Source organism: Lepus europaeus, chromosome 14, assembly GCF_033115175.1.
Source record: "Lepus europaeus isolate LE1 chromosome 14, mLepTim1.pri, whole genome shotgun sequence".
Lineage (NCBI taxonomy): Eukaryota > Metazoa > Chordata > Mammalia > Lagomorpha > Leporidae > Lepus > Lepus europaeus.
The window spans coordinates 91,199,982-91,219,427 of NC_084840.1; the positions used below are offsets into that span (position 1 = coordinate 91,199,982).

General features: G+C 52.0%; 1 protein-coding gene across 4 annotated transcripts in view; it reads left to right on the forward strand.

The window, feature by feature from the left end:
- The window catches only part of SVIL (supervillin), a 198,475-nt gene that overhangs the window by 44,301 nt on the left and 134,728 nt on the right, over window positions 1-19,446 (forward strand). For all 4 annotated transcript variants that reach the window (XM_062211118.1, XM_062211119.1, XM_062211120.1 and 1 more), the window contains exon 3: window positions 7,711-7,806. The gene's annotated coding sequence lies outside the window, so the exon portion shown is untranslated. The remainder of the gene's footprint in view (window positions 1-7,710; window positions 7,807-19,446) is intronic.

Sequence of the window (19,446 nt, forward strand, 5' to 3'; positions counted from 1 at the left end):
CCACGTGGGTGCAGGGGCCCAAAGACTTGGACCATCTTCTCCTGCTATCTCAGGTCATAACAGAGAGCTGGATAGGAAGAGGAACAGCCGGGATTAGAACTGGTGCCCGTATGGGATGCTGGCACCGCAGGCAGTGGATTAACCTATTGCGCCACGGTGCCAGCCCTTGAGGCACTTGTTCTAAGAAGGATTTCAATGCAATGATCACTAGGCCGGCTTCTGACCGTGCCTCTTGGCTCATTGTGCACAGATGTGTGTATGTATGTACCTGTGCTGCCACAGGCCATGTATCATAAAAAAAATATTTATTTATTGGAAAGATGCAACAAGAGAGAGAGAGAGAGAGAGATCTAGATCTATCTTTCATCCACTCCCCAAATGGCCTAAGCAGCCAGGAAACTGGGACTCCCTGCAGGTTTACCATGTGGGTGGCAGGGGCCCAGGTTCTTGGGCCATCATCTGCTGATTTCCTAGGTGCGTTAGCAACAAGCCGGGAAGGTAACAGAACAGCTGGGACTGGAACTGGCACCCCGTTACGGGATACTGGCATCACAGGTGATGGCTTGGCCCACTTGTGCCACAACACCGGCCCCAGGCCTGATGCCTTTTACGTGGCCATGGGTCTTGCTTCTTAACCCCACTGGAGGCTCGGAAGGCAGCCGTTAGTCCCCGCTTCCTCTGTCTCCAGGGCTGAGCCCGTCAGACCTTGGTTACTACACCAGGGTTGGCAGTTTCGATGCAAGATTTTGGGTCTCCCGGTCTCCGTGTCTGCCACTCTGTCCCTCCCAGCCCCACCCCACCACCGCTCTTCCAGGTTTCTTTGTTGCTATCCTCATGCAAAAATGGTTTCCAGGAGCAGGCACCTGGCCTCACAGTGGAGACGCCGGTCCCCTGTCCCATACCGGAGTGCCCGGGTTCGAGTTCTGCCAGCTTCTAGCTCCAGCTCTCTGCAAACGCTGACCCGAAGAGGCCGCAGATGATGGCTCAAGTACTTAGGTTCCTGCCACCTTCCTGGGAGACCTGGATAGAGTCCGGCTTTGGCCTGGCCCGGCCCCAGCCCTTGTGGGCCTTTGGGGAGGGAGCTAGAGAATGCGGGCTCTGTCTGTGTCTCTCTGACTTTCAAATGAATAAAGTAAAAAAATAAAACGGGGAAGTTGCAGAGCCCTGCCTTGGTGTCTGGCACCCCAAAGACCCCATATAAATGAGGAGAATGGACTTGAAGCCCACGCCTGGTGGCCGACAGGACCTTGCACCTCGGGACTCTACTGGAGGGCTGGAGCCCTCCGTGTCTGTTTCTCTTATCAGACATGGTTCACCTAGCAGTGCGCTTTAAATTTGGGATTTGTGTCCACTTAGGCGACAAAGATAAGGCCTAGGGCAGTGATTTTATTTTCAGGACTTAGGAAGGCGGTAGAGAGGAAGAACCAATGTTTACCTCCGGCAAGGCTGTAGTGGTGTTGAGACTCAGGGAGGGGTCAGGATTGCTCAGGGCACCGGTCACTGGGAGCCCCGCTCTGAGATCTCCTGGGACTCCGCCCCTGGCTGCTCTCTGGTCCTGCTTTCACCAGGGCAGCTGCATCCGCTGTGCCCCTGGGGATGTCTGAGAAGTGCGTTAGCACGGCTGCCAAGCTACCCGGATCCAAGGTCTTGGGGGAAGATGTCACAATGCTCTTAGGCCACATGCTGCAATATCGAACTGTTGTGTGTGTGTCGACGTAGCACATTATGTGTTTTGTCATTGTGTGTGTGTGCCTGTGTGTGTGTGCAGACCATGAGGATGCTTCAGAAAGTCTGTGGAAAAATGAAATTCAAAGATAAATTTATAGGGGGCCAGCATTGTGGTGTAGTGGGTTAGCTGCCACCTGTGATGCCAGCATCCAACATGGCTCTTGGCAGCTCCACTTCTGATCCAGCTCCCTGCTAATGTGCCTGGGGAGAGAGTGGAAGATGGCCCAAGTGCTTGGGTCTCTGCACCCACGTAGGAAACCCAAAAGAAGCAGTCCCTGGCTACTGGCTTAGGCCTGGCTCAGCCCCGACTGTTGCGGCCATTTGGGGAGTGAACCAGTAGATGGAAGACCTCTCTCTCTCTCGCTCTGTAACTCTGTCTTTCAAATAAATAAATAAATCTTTAAAAACAAAAGATAAATTTATATTTTGTGCAAGAAACACTTTGAAATTCATTCATTTATTTTATTTGAGAGGCAAAGACAGACAGACAGGAGTAAGCTCCGATTCTCTGGTTCATTTCCCAGATGCCGACAACAGCCAGGGCTAGGCTGGGCCAAAGCTGGGAGTCAGGAGCGCCACCCAGGCCTCCCACATGCAACTGAGTTAACCTGATGCACTTCTTCCCAGGGTCCGCACTGGCAGGAAGCTGGAGTCAGGAGTGGAATCCCAGTTCTGTGACATGGGAGGCAGGCCCCCTCCCCACTAGGTAAATGCTGGCCCCTGACACTCGAGCCTGTGTCTGTCACCGTACACATCTCCCACAGACGTTGTGCAGACCCCATTGTAGATGTTGCGTGCGTGTTTAATTGCAGAGTTGGCCCCTGTCATACCTGGGTGCTGTAGATAATGTGAAGTCATACTCACACACGACAGCAGCCGAGTTTCTCTTCGATGTTGGCTACTTCTTCATTCATTCTGCGGTTGCTAGGAGGCGAGTAGTAGGGGCCTCTGACGATCTTGGATAAATAAATATCCATGCACAGGAGAGAGAAATCTGCCCCTTCTCTTGTTTTTTCCCCGTGTGCATCTGGAACCACACCTACAACCTCTGGCTGTAGAGCCAGAAGCAGATTTGAAAGTACGAGGAGCTGACATTTCCTTCTCTGACCCTGTGCCGTCGTGGGACCTCTGGGGACTTCCGCCCAGTGGTGGCACAGGGCGTGGCCCTGTGGGAAGATCTCCCGGAGGACAGCAGAGGGTGGGGTTCTGGGCCCTGCCGGGGAGGACCAGGGAGCTTATTTTAGCTCTGTCTCCTTCGTGCGTCCTCTGTGTCGGTTGCTATTTTGTTGGGCAGCATCTTCCCGCAGCTGATGGCTTGCTGACTGCAGGGGCACGAGCTGTCCTCTTTCCCTTGGTATCCTGCCTGTCTCTCGGCATCGCTCGCTTAGGCCCTGGGCTCCTGCCTTTGAAACACCAAAAACACCAAATGCAAGAGAAGAGCCTGGCTCACCAAAACCCATAGTCTAATTGTAGGGGAACAGATACACGTGGGATCCCAGCACTGTCAAGTAGGAGAGGCAAGCCTCCTGTCAGGTTTGCCATGTCCTTCTGCAGAAAAACCAACGATGCCGACTCCGTGACACATCCAGTGCTGCCAAAAATGCCTGCTAATCCACAGGTATCAGCCCACTGTGTGGACGTGGATGATGGCCTTGATCACAAAAGCTCCCGTGACTGCTTGGCCGATGAAGTCGACCAGTGGTTAGTGTTCCTCAAATGGACTGTTGTTATTTCTTTATCCAAGCTCTCTGTACAGACACACACAGACACACAGATGACACACAGACACACAGAGGATACACAGAACAGAGACACACAGACACAGACACACAGATATACACACAGAGAAACACACACACAGACACACAGAGAAACATAGAGACACAGACGACACATAGACACTGTGAGACACAGATATACACACAAACACAATGAAACACAGACACACACAGAGACACAGACACACACAGAAACACACAGAGAAACACATAGAGATACACACAGACACAGAGATAGATAGACACAGACATAGATACACAGACACATACAGATACACATAGAGACATACACACGCACAGAGATACACATCGACAGACATACACTCATACACACAGACACAGATATACACAGAAAGATACACAGACATGGAGATACACATACAGACACACACAGAAACAGATATACACAAAGAGACACAGATTCACAGAGAAACATATGGACACACACAAATGCACACACACATAGAGACGCACAGAGACAGGCATACACAGACACACAGGTACACACAGAGAGGAACACAGAGACATACACAAAGATATACAGACACAGACACACACACAGAGCCAGACATACACACAGAGACACAGACACACAGATACACACACAGAAGAACACATAGAGACACACACACACAGTAATACACACAGAGACACAGATATACACACAGACACATAGACACACACAGAGAATACATACATAGAGAGCTACCAGCACACACAGACACAGATATACACAGAGACACAAATAGCTACAGACACACAGACACACACAGAGATGTAGATATGCATACAGAGATAGAGCTACAGAGACACACACACACAGAGACACATTTATATACACACAGAGCTACAGAGACATATACCCTGAGAGACACACACACAGACACAGAGATACAGACTGTTAAACAGAGACACACAGAGATACATGTACATACACACACAGAGACACAGACACGCACACTGTTTCAGCCAAGCTCAGGCCCCCTGAGTGTGTCGTTAAAAACCATTGTTTCGACTTTCTAAGGACATGCTGTGGGTGACCTTTGAAGGAAGTCCCTCCCCTTTGCTGCTGTTTCCCTTAATGTCACTTTGTCACTGCCATGCCCCCTCCTGTTGGCTCCTGTAGATGACCACAGTCTGGCCACCTACTCATGGCTGTCTTGTCAACTGGTGTGGTGTTGGAATTAATGCTAGCAGAGTGATCAGCCTTGCTCAGCCGTGTGACGGGAGTTGGAGCGGGCTGCCCATGCGCTGTCCCAGCACACGGCCAGTCACGTCTGCAAGCCACCGTGTCGTCCACACCGATGGAGGCCTTCTGCTAGGCAGGTGTTTTATTGATTGATGCATTGCAGGTGTTCCAGCGGTAACCATAGCGATGATTACTCTTGTATCATTGTTCGCTTTGCTGGATGCCTGGTTGAGAACCAGCTAGACTCGGGTGCTTGGCACGCATTCCAGACACAGAGTGGTCCCTGGGGAAGAAGCAGGACAGTGTAGGGGGGCTCCTGGAGGTGGTGTGAGGTTTGCATGAAGGTGGGGAGAGGGTGCCCCCGGGTCCTGAAAGTATCTGAAGACCCTTCTTCCCTTGCTGTGTGCATCCACAGGTCAGCCAGGGCTGGTTTTCGCGGAGGAGTGCCCCACCTATCCGAGTCTGGACCAGGAAGCAGCGCCTTCCACAGGCGACAGGAGACCTGCGCCCTGGCCTCCAGCCTGTTCCCCTCCCTCTCTGGGAACCACATCCCTTGTCCTTTCCACCCCATGCCTTCTTTTCCTCTGGGACTTTTTTCTTTTCTTTTTCTTTCTTTTTTAAATACCAGTTTGACCGGTTTATTGAATTGCAACCTGTCACCACCTTTGGAACCTTTCCCGATGGCGATGGCATTCTTGCTCTTTCCTTCTTCCCAAATCCCCAGGGCTCTTTTTTTTTTTTTTCCTGCTGATCTGCTACCTTCTCAGGTTGCAGCCCTGAGCCACCCTGGATTTCCCTTTGTGTTTGTGCGACACTCACAGGTCTGGGGCACAGGCTTTCCTGATTCCTTGGTCCTGGGGCTGAGTATCTCCACTGCAGATCGGCTCCTGTTGATGCACCTGCCCTGGGCGTGCGCCCCTGCCCTGGCGTGTGGTCCAGCAGAGAGCCGTCTGCCTTCTCATTGCTTCTCGTGGTTATCTCGGCCTTTTCCTTCCCTTTTTTGAATAATTTCAGCCCCCACCCCCACCCCCACCACCCCGTGGCTGATACAAGAAATGGGGAGCCTCTTCTTTTCCAAAGCAGGTTCCTCCCCGGTCTGGAACACTGGGTGTGCCAGGGAGGCTGGAGTTGATGGAGGCCAGCTCACAAGGCTGCAGAGCTTTCTAGCAATAAACACATTGGGGGAGGGGGTGGAAGGGATCCTTTGGCCTCAACCCAATCGCTCCGTCTGTTTACCGCAGCTATCCTTGTGGCTTTGAAGCGGTGACTTTGTGGCCGTCTGTGTTTCCCTGAGCAGCAATGTTGGTCATTTTTTATTGCCTCGGGGGAACTGCACAGGGACCACTCCCCTCACCCCCGCCCCCGACCACCTCCTCTAGACCTGGGTTTCAGGTTCTGTCTACAACAGGTAAAGCAAGTTCCTGACCCTACCCCTCCCCTAGAGCTATAAAAACAGAGCCTGGGGCTGCCCATGCCGGGGGCTGCCCATGGGAGACCTCCCCGGGGCTGGCAAGTCTCCCTTTGGGAAGTGACCTGTGTGGGGAGGATATAGGAGGAAGTGCCCCAGCGGCTGCAGACCGGGACTCCCCAAGCCTGGTCGCCAGGAACCGCTGACCAGCCCAGACACCCAGGGACTGGCTCCTCCAGACCTTGGAGTCTTTACTGAGTGAACAGAGTGCCAGACAGGGCCCGTGTTGGTCCCAGCAGCTAAGATGCCGGCATCCCCCATCAGAGTGCCCCGACTCCCTCTTCCTGCTATTGGCTCCCTACGGGGGCGGCAGCAGGGATGGCTCGAGGGGTTGGGTCCCTGCCACCCATGGGGGAGACCTGAGTTGAGTTCTGGCTCCTGGCTTCAGTCTGGCCCAGCCTTGGCCAGGGCATCTGGGGAGGGAGCCAGTAAATGAAAGATCTCTTTGTTCTCTCTCTTTTTTAAAACATTTTTAAGGATGTGTTTATATTTGAAAGGCAGAGATGCAGAGAGAGGAGGAGGAGGAGGGAGAGCGAGCTTCCATTTGCTAGTTCACTTCCCAGATGGCTGCCGCAGCCAGGACTGGGCCAGGCCAAAGCCAGGAGCCAGGAGCTTCTTTCAGGTCTCCTACATGGGTACAGGCACCGGACCATTTCCCACTGCTTTCTCAGGCATATTAGCAGGGAGCTGGATTGGAAGTGGAGCAGCCAAGACTTGAACTAGTGCCCATATGGGATGCCAGCACTGGAGGTGGAGGCTTAACCTACTATACCACAGCACCGGCCCCATCTCTCTAAAATTTAAAAAAAAAAAAAAAAAAGAATTTTAGAAAGTCAAACAGAAGAGCGCCACAGGCCGTTAGCCATTGGGAGCCTGAGGAATGACCCCATGCCCACGGGGGTCATCTTGTATCTGGGTGACACCTGCTGGGTGAGTCACATGCATGCGTTAGCTCCATCCCTGGCTGGGGCAGCCGTGCTTCTCCCTGGCTCCCCGGCCTTTGGGGAAAGGCGCATGAGGTGCACTGTCCACACTTGCAGCAATGGAACCGGCCAGGATCCAGCTCGGCGCTCACTTTGGACGCCGGGGAGGGCTCTGTCCGCCCCCCTAACTTCTCTGTCCGGCCTCCCGCACTTTCTACTTCTGGCTTCACACATCCTACCCCACAAGGACCTCCACCCATGTTCCTGGCATCCCAGGTCTCCGGGTGTTCAAAGGCCTCTCTCCCCATAGCCCCTCGTTCCGATCGGATGAAGGTTTGAACTGAAGATGACTCCTTAAGCAGAAGCATTGAGCTCCCCTCACCATGGACGAGCTGTGCCAGGTCCTTGCTGTGACTTTACACATGGCAAGCAGTGGTGGGGCTTTTGCTCCAAGAAGCTGTAGATGAGACTGCCAGTGCCTGGGGCTTGTCCTTGCCCACGTGGGGGGACGGCAGCCGGGGATGGCAGCTTTGGCAAAGCAGCAGCCCCTCCGTGTGGTCATCCTAGGAGGTTTCGGGTTTTCTCTCTACAGCGTCCAAGTGCAGTCTGTTCTTCCTCCTGCAGAGCGAGTCCGAGCGGCGAACCCCGAAGACTTGGAAAGCTGGTAGGGGGCTTGGGTCATTCCACGGCGGAAGCCATGATTTAGGCGTCGGCACCAAGGTAAGTGTGTGGGAGAGAAACAGCAGTTTTGTGGGGACCACCGTGGCTGGCGTTCCTCTGAGAGTAGGTTCAGGCGTGTGGTGAAGGGAGATCTTGTGGGAACCATATCCAATGCCCCAGCGCCCTGAGAAAAACTCCAGGGCTCGAGGGAAGCAGCAGTGGGCTGTGGACAGGCAGAGAGGCTGGGCCACAGTGGCGGCTGGGAAAATCCCTCATTTCTTCCGTGGTCCTGTGTCCTCTCGTGTCCCTGACGAATGCCAAGAAAGAAAAGGACAGCTTCATGTGGCAGTGAGCTGTGGCTGTGAAACAGCTTGATTTATTTATTTGAGAAGCAGAGAGAGACAGGGAGAGAAAGATACAGAGAGACAGACAGCTCCCATCTGCTGCTTCCCTCCCCGAATGCCTTCTGTGTCCAGGACTGGGCCGGCGCTAGGGCCAGAAGCCAGAACCCAATGCTGGTCTTTGCATGGGTGGCATGGGGTCCCACTGGCATGAGCCATCGTCGCCGCCTACCAGCGGGGAAGCTGGAGTCAGGAGCTGAACCCAGGCACTTGTGTGTGAGACGTGGGTGTCCTACCCATGAGGCTTAGCAAGAGAGCCAGCCACCACAGTAGTAGCAGAAGCAGCCTTCTGGGAGCCCTGTGCAGTCTGACCTGCCTTCGTGGGCCAGCATCTCTCAGAGTGTGTTCCCTAGGGTCTTAGTGCAGGGGGAAAGGGGTTACAATATGGGTTTGCACCCCAGTGAGCCTGGCAAACGTTGGGTTACCGTGCAGTAGGCTCCTTCCAGACTAATGAGCCTTGTGAATCTCTTTGGGTGTGTGCACCCAGCCGTACTCACCAGAGGGCCCCCGGGGGCGTCCCCCACCAGGGCACATCTCGGGGCCAGTTCTGCCTTTCTTGTACAGTATATGTTGAACTGCAGCTGGTGCGTGGGCTCAGGTGCTGGGGATGCAGGCAGAGCTTGTGTGTAGCTAATGAATAAGTGAACCCAGCAGCAAGGGTTTAAGAGAATGGCCCGTGCAGGCTCTGACTTGGGTTTTATTAGTGGCTCTGACCCACGCCCGCGGGGTGATCTGGGACCCCAGAATGCGTGACCTCCTTTTCCGGTTCCTCATCTGTGAAATGGCGACTCTAGCACCTGCCTTGCACTGCTGTGAGGACTAAAATGATGACTACGCTCTACACTGGTGTCATTAGATGCTGCGCATGGAACGCAGTGGCTGAGGGCTTTTATAAAATTGATTTGAGAGGCCTGCGCTATGGCATAGTGGGTAAAAGCTGCCGCCCGCAGTGCCGGCATCCCATATGGGCGCTGGTTCTAGTCCTTGCTGCTCCACTTCCGATCCAGCTCTCTACTAATGGTCTGGGAAAGCAGAAGATGGCCAGGGCTGGGGTCTGTGGGTGGCACGAGCCCACTTACTTGAGCCCTCACTGCTACCTCCCAGGGTTTGCATTAGCTGACGGCTGGAGTCGGGGCAGAGCCTGGGATGGAACCCAGCCCTCCAGTGTGGGGTGCCTACACCCGAAAGGCATCGTCATCGTGAAGGCGAATGCCCGCCCTGGCCGACTGCTCTGACAGTTCTGTCGCTAACTCATCGGGGAAGAGATGGGGAGGGATTGAGCAGGGACTTGTGAACCTGTCTAGGGGAGAAAGGGAGGGGAGCACGTGGTCCAGGGACATCACGCCACAGCAGAGAAAGCATTTGCCAAACTCCAGTACCCTTCCAAGTCAGAAAGCAAGCAAACAAAACCCAAGAGCAGAAGGTAAGTGCAGCCCGACGACGACACCTGTCAAGGGGCCACAGCTGGCAGAGACTTGATGAGGAATTGCTGGGAGCTCTTCCTGCAAAATCAGAGCCGAGGCGTCCGCTCGGAGGGCCTGCGTTCAGTGTTGGAGGAGGTGCGTTTGGATTAGGGCTTTCCCGGAGAGCTGATACATCGCGGTTTTTGTGTGCGTCTAGGAGCTTGTGTCTGGAGGAGGCTGGTGGGTGAGTCGGTGGATGAGTGGGGAAGGTCTGCCCTCAGTGTGGCGGGCCCTACCCAGTGGGCTGGGGGTCTGGGTGGAATAAAGAGGCACAGGAAATACGTCTGTCCGTCCATCCATCCATCCTATTGGTTCTCTGTCTTTGGAGAACCCTAAGTAATACTGTATTTTGCCGAAGGTTCTGGACAGGGCAACTGCACAAGAAAGTGAACTAAGAGGCTTCCAGATTGGGAAAAAAACGCTAAATCTATTACTGTTTGCAGTTGGCATGATTCTGTATATGGAAGATCCTCAGGAATTCACTAAGCGATCTATTAGAACTGATGAATTTTGCTTGATTGTAGGATACTATATATAGAGTATATATATGTTCCTACACACTTGCAATGATTAATATGAAATGAAATTTTAAAATGTAAAATGATTCTTTTCATAATAGCATGAAAAAGAATAAAATAGATAGGAATAAACTTCAGAGTAATGTAAAATGTGTGCTTTTAGAGTTGGAAAGACATTAAAGAAGGCATAATTAAATGGATAAGCATCCAGTGTGTGAGATCAGACTTATCATCATCAAAATAGCAAGGGTGCTCAAACTGATCAACAGACACAATGCAGAAATTGACAAACTGGTTCTAAAATTAATACGGAAACCCAAGGGACCCAGACTAGCCACAAGTATTCTGAAGAACAATGAAATAGGAAGGCTCAGCCTCCAGTGTAAAAACTTGTACTACAAAGCTACAGCAGTCAAAGCAATCTGATAATGGCATTAAAGGTAGTTAAAAAATGCCATGCAAACTGTGTGTTATGAAAACACTGTGCATGGAGGTCAGAGTCGTTTTGCACCAGAATAAATATCTTTTACTTCCACTTCCACGAAGTCTTCGAAGTCCCCTTGTGTGTGCAGTGCTACCACATAATGGTGTGCATATAAAGACGCACACATATTGGTATTGTGGTATTGGCACCTGGAATGAAGGTAAGAGTCTAGGAATTAAACCCACACACTTGTGGTCAGTTGGTTTTTGACAAATGTACCAAGAGAATGGAATGGAGAGAGAGAGGAGTGTGTTCCACAGATTGTAGGGGCAGCCAGATAGCCACATGCAAATGATGATTTTGGACCCCTACCTCACACCATGTACAAGAATTAACTCAGAATGGATCAGAAGCATACACGTAATAGTTAAAAACTTAAAACTTTTAGAGGAAATCAGGGGTATACATCTAAGGGCCTTGAATTGGGTGTGGCTTTTCAGATGGGACACCAAGTATACAAGCAACCAAAGTAAAATACAGAAATTGAAGTTCATCAAGATGAAACAGTTTTGCACATTCATGGGCTTGAAAAGACGGCCACCAGTGTGGTAGGAGGTGGTAGTGAATCATGTATGTGATAAGGGATCATATCTATAATAGGCCTTTTATGACTAATACAAATAGAACGGCATTAAAAAGGGGCAATGAATCTGAATAGATGCTTATCCAAAGAACATATGCTAAAGGCCAACAGAGCTATGATAAGATTTTGCACATCATTCACCGTCAGGGAATGCCAATGATGCCAGCAGTGAGTTACTCACTTTTTTTTTTTTTAAAAAAAGGACTTACTTATTTATTTGAAAGTCAGAGTTACACACAGAGAGAAGGAGAGGCAGAGAGAGAGAGAGAAAGGTCTTCCATCTGTTGGTTCACTCCCCAATTGGCTACAACAGCTGGACTTGGCCAGGCCAAAACCAGGAGCCAAGAGCTTCTTCCGGGTCTCCCACATGGGTGCAGGGGCCGAAGCACTTGGGCCATCATCTGCTGTTTTCCCAGGCCATAGCAGAGAACTGGATTGGAAATAGAGCAGCTGGGACAGGAACTGGCGCCCGTATGGGATGCCGGCACTGCAGATGGCGGTTTAACCCACTGCGCCACAGCGCTGCCCCTTGCAGCTCTTCTGATCCAGTGTCCTGCTGTTGCTCACCCTGGCTATGGCTCAAATACTTCGGTCCCTGGTAACCACGTGGGAGACCAGATGGAGTTCTAGGCTTTTGGCTTTGGCCTTGCCCAGCACTGGCTGTTGCAACCATTTGAGAGGTAAACCAGTGAGTGGGAGATCTCTCTCTGTTTGTGTCTCTGTCTCTTTGCCTTTCAAGCAGAATGAAAAAAGCAATTAAAGAGTTAAAAACACCACAGCTCAATAGGCTAATCCTCCACCTTGCAGTGCCGGCACCCCGAGTTCTAGTCCCAGTCAGGGCGCCAGATTCTGTCCTGGTTGCTCCTCTTCCAGTCCAGCTCTCTGCTGTGGCCCCAGGAGTGCAGTGGAGGATGGCCCAAGTGCTTGGGCCCTGCACCCACATGGGAGATCAGGAGGAAACACCTGGCTCCTGCCTTCGGATCAACACAGTGCGCTGGCTGCAGCACTCCAGCCACAGCGGCCACTGGGGGGTGAACCAATGGAAAAAGGAAGACCTTTCTCTCTGTCTCTCTCTCTCACTGTCTCACTGTCTAACTCTGCCTGTCAAAAAAAAAAAAAAAAAAAAGAGTTAAACACAGAGTTATCTTCTATAACCCATGACTGCATAGCTACTGCTAGGTATGTACATAAGAGGAATGAAAACCTAACTCCCTACAGAAACACAAATTTTATTGCAGTGTTTCTCGTACTACCCCAAAACTGGAAAAAGCTCAAATATCCACCAGCTGAGGAATGGGTAAATAAAATGTATCCATTCAGTAGCATATTATGCAGTTCTACAAAAGGAATGAATATTGATATATGCAACACCACGTACAATTCCTTGTTTGTGAAATTTCCACTACAGTTAAATCCATAGAGACAGGAAGTAAGCTGATGGCTGCCTAGAACTGGAGTGCAGAGGGCAGAGTTGGCAGTGACCATGGCCTGTGGCTGCAGTTTGGGCGATGCAGATGTCTGAGTTGGTTTGATAATGGTTGTAAAACTCTGTGACCGTCCTAAACACTGCTGAGTTACACGCTTTCGCCTAGTGAGTTACGTGGTGTATGACTGACAGATCAATAAAGCTATCGTATATCTGTGACTCATGTATCAACAGACCTGTTGTCCCTGCCACAAAGCATAGGCCCCTGCGGATCTAAGCTGTCAGCACTGGGCAATGGCTGAGACTTAGGGAGTGAGGACAAGGAGAGACGTAGGGTGAGCCCTAAGCTGACCTCGGGCAACGTCTCAGCAGGAGAAAGACCGGAGCAGGAGGAGAGTTTGCTTTTGTTTTATGGGAAGGGCCAGCATTGAGAGTGCAGAATACTGCTGTGGACATAATGGAGCAGGAGTGAGAAGAGAGAGAGAAAGAGTTCCCGTCCACTGGTTCACTCCCCCAAAGCCCGCAATGGCTAGTCCTGGCCCAGGTTCCAGGAGCCAGGAACTTAATCCGGGTCTTCCATCACTGCTGCCCCCAGGGTTGGTGTTAACACACATGTGTAGACTCAGGCCCACACACACACTCATGCATGTGCATGTACAGACACATACACACACATGTGCACACAACACACACACACGTAGACACATGCAGGCATGCTTGTGGTATATACTGTGGAGAAACTTCAGGGTATGTTGGCCATGAATCCTACCATTTGTATTCATACCGTCTTTCCCTGGGCTTCTGGTCTGACTTAGCTTATGGAAAAACAGCTTTTTGAAAGGATTTATTTATTTAAAAGGCAGAGTGACATAGAGAGGGAGAGATATCTTCTATCTGCTGGTTCACTCTCCAAATGGCTGCAACAGCTGGATCTGGGTCAGGACAAAACAAGGCCCCTGCAACTGGCAGGTGGGTAGCAGGGGCCCAAGGATTTGGGCCATCATGTGCTGCCTTCCCAGGTGCATTAGCAGGGAGCTGGAGTGGAAGTAGAGATGCCAGGACTCAAACCAGTTCTCTGATATGAGGATGTGGGATGCTAGTCCCTAAAACCAACCTTTTTTTTTTTTAAGATTTATTTATTTATTTGAAAGTCAGAGTTATACAGAGAGGAGAGGCAGAGAGAGAGAGAGAGAGAGGTCTTCCATCCAGTGGTTCACTCCCCAGATGGCTGCAACAGCCAGAGCTGTGCCAAACCAAAGCCAGAAGTCAGAAGCTTCTTCTGGGTCTCCCACATGAGTGCAGGGACCCAAGGACTCGGGCCATCTTCCACTGCTTTCCCAGGCCATAGAAGAGAGCTGGATTGGAAGAGGAGCAGCCAGGACTAGAACTGGCGCCCATAAAGGATACTGGCGCTTCAGACCAGGGCATTAACCCACTGCGCCTCAGCGCCAGCCCCAAAACCAACCTTTTAAGATGTATATTCCTGTAGGTCCCAACCGATCTTTCCCTTCTGTTGCATGGAAAATCCTGGGAAACAGATCCCAGTTGGGCTCTCCAGCCCATGTGGAGTATTTCGAACACACGCTTTTTGCATGAATAATAATGGCACCGCATGGGAGTGTCTAGGCAGTGTTTGATTTTTCTTGTGCGAGAGATGTGTGTGCCCACACATACGCGCCTGCCCCTGTCAGTGAGTCATGGTTTTGAAGTTCTACCTGAGTGTTAGCTAAAGTTTGCACCTTCGCTTATATGGAATATAAATGGTCCATCATAAAAATAGTTTAAAGTTCCAGTGTTTTATGACTGAATGGGCATGAAATTCAGGAATGTTCTTATTTCTCTAACCTTGGTTAAAGGGTCCTTGTATGAGTATTTCTTGAGTGTCTGAGTGTGTTTTAAAATGTGTGCTGTAGTTGCTTGCTTATATTTTATTGTATGTAGTAAGCATGTATTGGGGGGGTTGAGGACTGGACTTGTTAGTATTGCTTTCATCCATTCTCATTCGTGGCTGGTGTTGTGGCTCAGTGAGTTAAGCTACCTCCTGTGATGCTGGCATCCCATATGGGCGCCAGTTCGAATCCTGGTTGCTCCACTTCTGATCCAGCTCCCTGCTAATGTGCCTAGGAAAGCAGTGGAAGATGGCCCAAGTGTTGGGGCCCCTGCCACCCACACGGGAGACCCTGGTGGAATTCCAAGCTCCTGGCTTCAGCCTGGCCCAGTCCCAGCCATTGTGGCCATTAGGGGAGTGAACCAGTGGATGGAAGTCCCCCCCCCCCACCTCGCCCCCTACCACCTGCACCCCTTGGCCTTTAAAATAAATAAACAAATCTTAAATTCTTATTTTGAAAAGAGCAGGCCAAGCTTCAGCAGCTAGAGCCACAGACTTTTAAAAATTATCATTATGAGAAAATGCTATTTCGTGGTATGTCCGCCCGGCTTGGTTGGAAGCCAGACTGTCATGCATGCCGAAACCTCCACTTCAAAGAAGCCCTGGTTTAGCATCCTGTTTGTTGTTGCTGCTGCTGTTTTTCCAGCTGTCCTGTGCCCTGGGTTCAGAACTGAAACTGACTGGAGCGACTTGGAACCCTGGGGGAAGTAGAGCCATTATCCGGGAGGAATCCTTTGGACTTCAACCCGTTACCTTGGCCGCCAGGCAGTGCCAAGGGCCCTTCTGCTTTCTTGATTCGAGAGCAGCGAGAGAAAGTGGTGTTTTCAGATACTGGGGCGATGGGGGAGCAGGTGCCCAAGAGAAGGGGCTTGGTTTCCTATGGTCAGGACCGGCCGCCTCTTGACTGGAGTGTGTGGCCATTACTCCGCAGGACGTGGGCCGGGCCAGGTCAGTTCACCTCGTCTTCTGATCATTTTCAGAGACTGGGACGAAGGGGAGCAGGTGCCCCAGGCAGCTCTGCTGTCATTTCGAGGAGCAGGACCCAGTCCGTTTTGCAGCTCCGGGTGGATCTGTGCAAATTACTTTGTCTCTCAGAAATGTCTTGTTTGTCTTGGGCTGGGGCCAGGCTTCTAATGTGGGTGGTGTGTACTGTGTCGCAGGCCTGGGTTTGGCCTGGTGTGTCAGATCCACTGGGTGTGTGTACATAGGCAGCCAGCCCCGTGGAGACTTGAGTCCAGAGGAAAGGTTGTTTGTGCGTTGGTGCGGACAGAGCCTTTGGGATGTGGGACTGCAGGTGACATGAAGAGAGAGGAGCCCAGGACCACGGGTAAGAGACTGTATTTTGACATCTGGCTGGCGTTCCCTGGGCTGGGGGGCGGCTCAGCCTTTTGTCCCTTGTGGTTGTGTTGTTTGAATGTCCCCTCCCCACTCCTGGCAGTGATTTTTGGATGTTAATCATGAATTAGCTTAGCGCATTTCAATTAAAAAAAAAAAAAGGCCGCTAGACGTCTTAAGGAAAAATAAGGATTTTTTTTTAAACTGCTGTCTCACTACCAAAAAACCAGGGGGTATCCAGCTTATTAAATAGGGAAAACAGACAGGCATAGAAGCATCTGAAAGGGATGTCTTTGTGATTGTTTATTAAAATGCAATTTAAGCTGTAGGTCCTGTTTCAAAGGGCAGGAAACAGAAACTGCAGGACTCAATGTACCTTTGTACTTCTGCTTTCTTCACCTGCTCTCTCTCTCTCTCTCCCTCTCTCTCTCCCTCCGCTCCCTCTTTCTCTCTCCCTTCTCCTCCCCCCTCTCCTTTCTCCTCCTCCCTCTCTCTCTCTCCCTCTCTCTCTCCCTCCGCTCCCTCTTTCTCTCTCCCCTCTCCTCCCTCTCTCTCTCTCCCTCTCTCTCTCTCCCTTTCTCTCCCTCTCTCTCCCTCCTCCTCCTCCCTCTCTCTCTCTCCCTTCTCCTCCTCCCTCTCTCTCTCTCCCTCTTTCTCTCTCCCTTCTCCTCCCCCCTCTCCTTTCTCCTCCTCCCTCTCTCTCTCTCTTTTCTCCTCCTCCCTCTCTCTCTCTCCCTCTCTCTCCCTCCGCTCCCTCTTTCTCTCTCCCCTCTCCTCCCTCTCTCTCTCTCTCTCCCTCTCTCTCTCTCTCTCCCCTCTCCTCCCTCCCTCTCTCTTTCCCTCTCTTTCTCTCCCTTCTCCTCCTCCCTCTCTCTCTCTCTTTTCTCCTCCTCCCTCTCTCTCTCTCCCTCTCTCTCTCCCTCTGCTCCCTCTTTCTCTCTCCCCTCTCCTCCCTCTCTCTCTCTCTCTCCCTCTCTCTCTCTCCCCTCTCCTCCCTCCCTCTCTCTTTCCCTCTCTTTCTCTCCCTTCTCCTCCTCCCTCTCTCTCTCTCCCTTTCTCTCCCTCTCTCTCCCTCCCTCCCTCCCTCTCCCCCCCCCCCCCGACACTCACACCTCTGCTTGTATAAAGCCGACAGAAGGTTTAATATGACCAAGTCACAGGCTGTACATACGAATGGGTCTTCATTTTTTTAATTTCATTTCATCTGGATACTTCTCCTGATTTTTTTTTTTTTTTTTTTGCCTATTTCAGAACTTTTCAAACATTCTTTGGCCCTGGGAGGGAGTTGTATAACCATAAAACTTGAGAATCCTGGCCCTAGAATAAATGTTCCTTTTGAAACCCCAAGGACGGAAAATTGAACACAGCTGTGTGGTGCGGGCCTGACCGTCGCTCCCCGGTGCACTGGGGCTCCGGCTTCTGGGGCAGGGGGTGCGGGCGGGAGCTCGGAGAGGCCAGCTTCCCGCAGGAGCCTGCATTGCGGGGCTGTGGGCTCGTAGGTGCGGTCGCCCCTGCCCGCCCTGTGCCCCTCCTGCTGTTTTCGCTCTCTTCGGATGCAGGCTTCCAGGGCATTCCCGGAGACGCCGGTGATGCCGCAGGCCCTCGGTTCCTACCCACAAGGAGCCACAGATGTTCAGCCGCGGAGACCAGTCGGGTACAGCAAAACCCAGGCTGCGAGAGACTTGCATGCTTGCCAGCGGCCAAGCGTGAATGCGTGGCCCTGAGAGCCTGGCCCCGTCTCCGCTTCTCCTCTGCCTGGCGATGCAGACCTGAGTGTGGCAGGCCCGGATGTTTGGTCCACAGCCCTCCTGGGGAGCCTCCCCCGTGGACCCCTGGCCTCGGCCAGGCCTGGCCTCCGTCACCGTGTCATGGTGATGCATGCTTCTTCCTGCACGAGATTAGATTACTATAATTTTCATATCCTGCACTGCCCCCCGAGGGTTTGAACGAATGCTTGCTGGTATAGAAGGCGGTATTGTGTTTCTGAGGACAAAGGGCTGAACGAGCCCACTTGGCCATGGTTGCACGGCGTCACCAAAGGCCTTCACGGCTTGTCTGGATGCTGAGCCTCCCGCGGAGGCCCTCAAGCTGTGTGCCGTGCACACAGGGGTCCCCCGGGCACCGCGTGTGTGTGGTGGGTGCCAAGCCTGGATTAGAATGCAAGCACAGCTTTTTTTTTTTTTTTTTAAGCAAACCCTCTATTGAAATCAGACACAGATTCCCGAGGAGAACTTTCCCCAAGAGGTATTTGGAAAGGAGGCAAACTCACTCGGGGCTGGGAGCAGTCTCCCCAAAGCCGGCAAGCTTACAGATCCCGTAAATGGGGAGCCCCTGACTTTGTGGGAACCCGCAGAGTGTTGGTGTGGGCACTGCAGAATGTATGTTCTTTTTTTTTTTTTTTTTTTTTAAAGGTGTGTTTATTTGAAAGAGTTAGAGAGAGAGAGAGAGAGCGCTTCCATCCTCTGATTCACTCCCCAGGTGGCTACAATGGCCAGGGCTGGGCCAGTCCAAAGCCTGGAGCCAGGAGTTTCTTTGGGGTCTCCCATGTTTGTGCAGGGGCCCAAGCCCTTGGGCCATCTTCTGCTGCTTTCCCTGGGGCACTAGCAGGGAGCATGATGGGGAGTGGAGCAGCTGGGACTTGGTGCCCATGTGGAATGCCAGTGTCACAGGTGGCAGATTTACCCCATTCACCACGACGCCGGCCCCCAGAATATATACTCTTCATGCAACAAATATTTATTGAGTGCTTACTGTATCCTAGGCACAGCTCCAGGCTCTGGATGTTAACAGCCGCCCACAAAGCAGAGGCAAATCTCTGTTTTCAGGTCAGTCATGATTTCAGAGGTAGGAGCGTGGCGATGTCTGGAAGGTGGCCCAGGTGCTTGGGCCCTGCACCCTCTTGGGAGGCCAGGAGGAAGCTCCTGGCTTCAGACTGGCCCAGCCTTTCAAATAAATAAATCTTTTAAAAAAGAAAGATAACATTTTTAAAAAACGTTAATGTATTTGAGAGGCAGAGTTACAGAGAGAAAGAGAGAGAGAAAGGTCTTCCATCCGCTGGTTCACTCCCCAATGGCCTCAACAGCCAGAGCTGCACTGATCTGAAGCCAGGAGCCAGGAGCTTCTTCCGGGTCTCCCACGTGGGTGCAGGGGCCCAAGCTCTTGGGCCATCTTTCACTGCTTTCCCAGGCCATAGCAGAGAGCTGGATTGGAAGTGCAGCAGCCAAGACTTGGGCCGTCTTCCGCTGTCTTCCCGGGTGCACTGGCAGGGAGCTGGATTGGAAGTAGAGCAGCTGGGACTCAGTGGGGGCTCTGGTATGGGACGTGGGCAGCGTCACAAGCAGCACAAAGCCAGTCCCACCCCTCATCGTTCTGTCCACTACCCCCTCCCCATGCTCTCAGGCTTCGCTCTTCAGAACCTGTCCCCCACTCCCCAACTCCCATCTGCAACCCCTGCCCCCATGTGCATTTGGAAGTCACCATCTGTGCTGGAGGAGTCGGATCCCGGGTGCCCAGGTGGAGGCCACACGCCCCTCCCTGCTAAGACACACGCAGAGGGGTTTGGTCTTGTGGAATCACCAGCTTCCTCCTTGTCCTCGGCTCAT